Genomic DNA, 7544 nt, shown 5'->3' with positions numbered 1-7544 from the left:
GACTTCTTCAACATCGCTCCCCTCTGAGAGAAGAAATTCCTCCTCATCTCTGACTTAACAAACATTAAGGTATGGACTGCCCTCTGCTGGCAGTGTGGGTCTCTTTGTTTCAGTATTGAGTGGTGGTTCTGAGACCCTTGCCCAGAGAGAGTCCAGGCGAGACCACAACTCCTCGGAGAGCGCAGTGTGGAGGTGGGGGCTGGGGGTGGAGAGAGATCAGTGGGAATGATCATCCTGAGAACACAGCTGAGGGGAGACAGTGCTGTGGTGGGAATGTCGTCGGATAATATTCCAGAACTCCAGGCTAATGGCTGAGATGGTGAAGGGAAGGGGGAGTGAGAGCTGAAAATGTGTTGCTGGAAAAGCGCAGCAGGTCAGGCAGCATCCAAGGAGCAGGAGAATCGACGTTTCGGGCATAAGCCCTTCTTCAGGTTCCTGAAGAATGGCTTATGCCTGAAACGTCAATCCTCCTGCCCCTTGGATGCTGCCTGACCTGCTGCGCTTTTCCAGCAACACATTTTCAGCTCTGATCTCCAGCATCTGCAATCCTCACTTTCTCCTCCAAGGGGGAGTGAGACCCCATGGTAGAGGGTGAAATATGAATTCAATTCAAAAACAGCTGGAATCAAAAGTTAACATTAATTAATTATTAACTTCCACAACCATATGACGCTATGACTGTTGTAAAAACCCATCTGGTTCACTGATGTCCTTTAGGGGGGGAATCTGCCACCCTTACCTGGTCTGGCCCACATGTGACTCCAGACCCACAGCAATGTGGGTGATTCTTAACTGCCCTCTGGGCAATGAGGGATGGATGATAAATACTGACCCCAGACCGTGACATCCACATCCCACGATTGAAGAAAAAGCACTCAGTCAGAGAGACATAGTGATTGTTCCTGCCTTACAGCCTTTGAACTCCAAATATCTTTGAGCCTAGTTGGCCTCAGAATCTCAGTATGGTTACAGTGCAGAAGAAGGCCATTCAGCCCATCATGCCTGGAACAATTCCCATTATCTAGTGCCAATCTGCTGTCCTTTCCCACATGTCCCAGCACATTACTTATATCCAAATAATCATCCAATGCTGATAAATTGCAACTATCTCCACTCCTTTTGCATTCCAAGTGGAAGTAGGAAGGAAGACTGAGAAGCAACATACTCATCAGGGCAAGAACCATTTCAACAGATCCTGTGAACAGGGATCAATAACCTGTCTTTCCAATCTTTCCCTCCACCCATAAGACCTGGTTTTAGTTTGTATTTGTTTCTGTGAGTGTGTAAGGGGGTGTTTATAAGGGGGCTGCACGTTTAGCCAGTACAGATATATGCCAGCAGTGCAGAATAGTTTTACTGTAGCTACAGTCTATTTATTTGTGGTAAATAGTAATTAACGTTATGTGCAGAAACCTGGTTGGTGCCTCCTGTTGGTCTGGATCTAAAAGACATGGAAATTGGTTAATTCCATATATTGTTAATAAGCTTTCGTGTTTGTACTGACTCTGGGAACAGTGGGTCTTACTTTCCAATGTGTTACCCCATTGACAGTTAACAGCTAGTACTGGAGGAATGTTCACATTCTTCATCCAAGTCATTCATATATTTTGTAAATAATTGTGCTTCCTGTTCTGATCCCTGTGGCACTCCACTAGTTACAGATTGCCATTCTGAAAATTGGGCAGCACGGCGGCTCAGTGGTTAGCACTGCTGCCTCCCAGCACCAGGGTCCCAGGTTTGATACCAGCCTCGGGTGACTGTCTGTGTGGTGTTTGTACATTCTCCCCGTGTCTGCGTGGGTTTGCTCCGGTTTCCTCCCACAGTCCAAAGATGTGCAGGTCAGGTGAATTGGCCATGCTAAATTGCCCACAGTGTTAGGTGCATTAGTCAGAGAGGGTGTGGGTTACTCCTTGGATGGTTGGCTGGGCTGAAGGGCCTGTTTCCACACTGTAGGGAATCTAATCTAATATCCCCCTTATCCCAACTCTCTGTCTTCTATCAGTTAGCCAATCCTCTATTCACATTGATATTCTGCCTCCAACACCGTGCACTCTCATCTTATTAAGTTGCCTAATGTGTGGCACCTTATTGAACACCTGCTACAATCCAAATCGGTTACATCCACTGCTCTCCCTTTATCTATCCAGCTAGTTACCTCCTTAAAGAATTCCAGTAAATGTGTCAGGTGTGATTGCTCCTTTGTGAACCCACACTGATCCTCTGCTTGCTCAGAGTCTGTGTTTCTCAATGTTCTGCTATTCCATCCTCTAGAATAGTTCCGAACATTTTCCCCCTAACAGATGTTAAGCTAACTGGTCTGTAGCTACCTATTTTTGATCTGCTTCCCTTTTTAAATAAACCATTGAAATTGACCATTTTCCAATCCTCTGGATAAAAAAGACCAAAGGCTATCAGATGCAGGAAGTCAGTGTTTCTGAAGAAAGGTCACTGGACCTGAAACGTTAACTCTGATTTCTCTACACACATGCTGCCAAACCTGCTGAGAGTTTCCAGCAATTTCTGATTTTGTTTCCAACATTCAGGGAGCTTTTCAGAATCTGAGAATTCCTGGAAGATTACTCCCGGTGCATTCACTATCTCTGTAGCTAATTCCTCTCAGATCCAAGGGTGTATCTCATCAGATCCTGGGGACTTAGTGGCCTTTAGTCCCATTAGTTTCCTGGGCACTCTGTCTCCAGTAATAGTTATTGTATTTATTTCCTCCCTTTCCTCACTCCTTCACCACTTTGGGGCCATTGAATATTTTATCATTTTGGAATACTGTTAGTGTCTTCCACTTGTCTGCAACTCCTCTGCCATTTCCTGATTCCTCATTATTATTTGTTCATCTTCATTCTCTGAGGGACTTACGTTCACTTTTTTGATTTGATTTGATTTATTATTGTCACATGTACCTAGGTACAGTGAAACATTTTGTTTTGCGTGCAGTACAGGTAGATCGTACCGTACAAAGTGCATTAGGGTAATAGAACAGAGCGAGGAATACAATGTAACAGTGGCAGAGAAGGTGCACAAAGAGTGAGATCAACATTCAATTTGAAATTTGAGAGGCCCATTCAACAGTCCAATAAACAGCGGGGAAGAAGCTGATCTTGAATCTGTCGATACATGTGTTTAAGCTTTTGTATCTTCTGCCCAATGGAAGAGGTTGGAAGAGGTTAGAGCTGGGGTGGGAGGGGTCTTTGATGGTGTTGGCTGCCTTCCCGAGGCAGTGAGAGATGTAGATGGAGTCAATGAAAGGAAGTTGGTTTTAGTGATGGACTGGGCTGTGTTCACAACTCTGTGTACTTCCTTATAGTCCCAGGCAGAGCAGTTGCCATACCAAGCCATGATGCATCCGGATAGAATGTTTTCTGTGGGGCACCTATAAAAATTAGTGAGGGTCATTGTGGACATGCTGAATTTCCTTAGCCTCCTGAGGAAGTAGAGGTGTTGTTGCTCTTTCTTGACTGTCTCATCAATGTGGGTGGTCCAGGACAGATTGTTGGTGATCGTCACTCCGAGGAACTTGACATTCTCGACCATTTCCATCTCTGCTCCATTGTTGTAGATAGGGGCATGCCCTCCACCTTGCTTCCTGAAGGGAATGGTCAGCTCTTTAGTTTTGCTGACATTGAGGGAGGGATTGTTATCTTTACTCCAGGCCACCAAGCATTCTATCATTTTCCTGTACTCTGTCGCGTCCTTGTTTGATATTGGTGCTATCGTCAGTGCACTTACAGATGGAGTTCTGTTGAAGTTAGGCCCCACGGTCGGGCATGTACACAGAGCACAGCAAGGGTCTGAGTGCACATCCTTGTGGGGCGCTGGTGTTGAGGATCGTTGTGGAGGAGGTGCTGGTGTCTATCCTCACTGATTGTGATCTTTCGGTCATAAAGTTGAGGATCCACTTGCAGAAGGTACAGCAGAGACCTAGGTTTCTGAGTTTGGAGATTAGTTTGGTTGGGACTATAAGTTGAAGATGGAGCAGCAGTCAATTTGAAGGAGCCTGATGTAGGTATCGTTGTTATCCAAATGTATCATGGATGAGCATAGGGCTTGGGAGATGATGTCTGCCACAGATCTGTGGTGCCAGTAGACAAACTGCAAGGCAGGCTGGGAGGTCAAAGTTGATATGAGGGGTGACTAACCTCTCAAAGCAGTTTGCAGTTAAGGAGGTCAGAGCCACCAGGCGGTAATCATGTGGCATGTTACATGTGTTTTCTTTGGTACCGGGATGATGGTGGTCTACTTGAAGTAGGTGGGGACTTTAGATTATAACAAGTAGTGGTTGAAGATATCAGAGAATGCTCCTGCCAGCTGGTCCATACAGGATCTGAGATTGGGGAACTCTGTCTGGGCCTGTCACTTACTGCCAGCTCCCTCTCTCTCTTTACACTCTTCCAAAAAGACCTTGCTGTCCATCTTGATAGTTTATCGCTCCCACTTTAGTTATTTTTTTGTTCATCTTTCTGAGTGAGAGCTGTCAGGTCTGAGAGGTCGTGAACCCTCGATGTGTGCAGGAAACACCCCCAATAGCAGCACCTCCGGCTCCAAGGTTCAGGCAGCAAGCAGCAGCTGGAGGTAATCCTGTGGCACATCTATCAGAGTTGTGAGAGTTATGTGGTGAGCACGTTTACTGAGGTGGTCCCAGTGCTGTGTGTTAGAGAATACGGAAATAGAAGACTAGGGCTGGTGAACGTGTGACTTAAGAGTTGGAGCAGGAAGAGAGTGTTTGAGTGTTCTGGGATCATTGGGCCTGTTTCTGTGGAAGGTGGGGTCTTACCTGAAGAAGAATGGGACCTACATTCTTGCAGGTGATGCACTAGTGCTTCTGGGAGGAGCTTAAACTAATTTGGCAGAGGGAGGGGACATAGAGCTTTAGTCTAATAGGGGCATAGGATAACACAGTAAAAGACCCAGGACACAGAGAGTTTAGCAATATTTCAATTAAAGGGTGTACGGCCAGGCTGGATTGCCTCTACCTTAATTCTATGAGTATTATTGGTAAGAGACTTGGGTTAAGGGCACAGATTGACACATGGAATTGTGATAATGTTGCTCTCACAGAGACGTGGTTGAAGGAGAGGCAGGATGAGCAACGGAACATTCCAGGGTATAGGAACATCAGCCAGGAGAGGGGAGGTGGTAAAAGAATTGAATTGAATTCGCTTTATTGAGGAGGTGATGTTGCAATATTAATTAAGGAGTCAGTTACTACAGTAAGGAGGGATGATATCTTGGAGGTGTCTTCAAATGAGGCTTTGTGGGTAGAGCTTGTTAATAAAAAGGAGGAAGTTACATTCCTGGTAATGTATTATAGACCCCAAACAGTCAGTGGGCAATCGAGGAACAGATATATAGATAATTCATTGACATATGTAAAAACAAGAGCAACAGTTTTATACACAGGATAGCAAGGCAAACCAATCCTTCTCACTATCACTAGATTTGCAATGCAGTGAAACATTAAAGCATTGGATGACCTTCCAACTTGTTTAGTTGTTCTTAACCAGACTTTATGCATAACAAGTCTTGGACTTAACTTAAACAAAAATGACCAATTTATTATTAATAATATAATTTTAGCAGAACGCAGATAAACTACAAGGCAATCTGCAAACAAAGCCCAACCTTTTTTGAGTATAAATACTCCCTCATAAACAGATAGATATGGTAAAGAGATAAATGGGAGGGGGCTGGGGCTGGGGAAAGGTAGCTAAGAATGTGATTGGTAGACGAAGGTGGGGAGGGAAGGTGATAGGTCGGAGAAGAGGGTGGAGCGGATAGATGGGAAAGGTGACGGAAAGGTCAGGAGGGTGGTGCGAGTTGGAGGCTTGGGACTGGGATAATGTGGGGAGAGGGGAAATGAGGAAACTGGTGAAATCCACATTGATTCCGTGTGGTTGGAGGGTCCCAAGTTGGAATATGAGACGTTCTTCCTCCAGGTGTCGGGTGCTAACGGTTTGGTGATGGACGAGGCCCAAGACCTGCATGTCCCTGGCGGAGTGGGAGGGGGTGTTGAAGTGTTCAGCCATGGGGCAGTGGGGTTGGTTAGTGCGGGTGTCCCAGAGAAACAATCCGCAAGTTGGCGTTCAGTCTCCCCAATGTAGAGGAGACCACATCAGGTGCAACGGATATAGTAGATGACATTGGTGGAGGTACAGGTACATCTCTGTCGGATGTGGAAGTGTCCTTTGTGGGTTGATTCTCCTGCTCCTCGGATGCTGCCTGACCTGATTGGCTGGCCAGTACTAGTCCCTCCTTGATTGACTAATTCAATGTCCAACCAGCTGCTAGTCCCTGAGCATGTCAATGCTGGTTGTCTACAGTGATCTAATAGCTGTGATTAACCTGCATTATCTTTCTAGTTCCCAACACAAATCTTTGTCATTTGTTCTCATGTCTTTTTCAAAACAAGCTGTTGTTCAAAGTTCAACTCACAGTTCCAACTAAAAAATGAGAAAATGGGAACAAAATGAGTGATGGTCTTTGTTAGATTGTATTTTTTTTCCATTCTAGACTCCTTCTTCCTCACAGGGATATGTCTTTACTCTGAGCCATGAACTATTTTTAAGAAGTCTGCCATCATTCCTCAAACACTTTTGCTGCCGAACTCCTTCCCCAGTCCCCTCCAGCCAGCTCTGCCCTGATTCCTTTGTAATTGTCCTGATTTAAGTTCAGATCAGCTGTTTGAGACCAAGTTCCTCCCTCTCAAACTGAATGCTAAATTCCATCATGTTATCAATGAATATGTGCAAATGCATGGAATGTAAGGAATAAATCAAATAGGCTGCAGACACAAACTCAAATTGGGGATTGTGATAGAGTAGTCATTATTGAGACATGGCTGCAGGATGATCAGGATTGAGAACTAATGATTATAAGGTTTACAGGACAGACAGGGCAAATGGTGAGGAAGAGAGTATGATGCTGGAAAAGCACAGTAGATCAGGCAGCATCTGAGGAGCAGGAGAATCAACGTTTCTCCTCCTCCTCAGATGCTGCCTGACGTGCTGTGCCTTTCCAACATCACACACTCGACTCTGAGGTCCAGCATCTGCAGTCCTCACTTTGTCCCAAATTGTGAGGAAGTGGAGTAGCCCTACTGATTAGAAACAGAATGAGGGCATCACTGGCATTTATTGCCCATCCCTAATTGCCCCAAGGGGAGTTAAGAGTCACCCACATTGCCATGGATCTGGAGTCACATGTAGGCCAGACCAGGTAAGGACAGGAGTTTACCTCCCTGAAGGACATTAGTGACCGAGAAGGATTTTTTCCTGACAATCGATATCGTTAGATTCTAATTTCCATAAAATTCTTGGATTCAAATGCGACCATTGGCCATGCCGAGATTCGACCTCAGGGCGCCAGAACATTATCTAGGTCTATAGAACATAGAACATAGAACATAGAACAATACAGCACAGAACAGGCCCTTCGGCCCACGATGTTGTGCCGAACTTCTAACCTAGATTAAGCACCCATCCATGTACCTATCCAAATGCCGCTTAAAGGTCGCCAATGATTCTGACTCTGCC

This window comes from Chiloscyllium punctatum, chromosome 2 (genome assembly GCF_047496795.1).
Source record: "Chiloscyllium punctatum isolate Juve2018m chromosome 2, sChiPun1.3, whole genome shotgun sequence".
NCBI classification, from domain to species: Eukaryota; Metazoa; Chordata; class Chondrichthyes; order Orectolobiformes; family Hemiscylliidae; genus Chiloscyllium; species Chiloscyllium punctatum.
The sequence above is the reverse complement of the archived record's forward strand: the minus strand, read 5'-3'. Positions refer to the sequence as shown.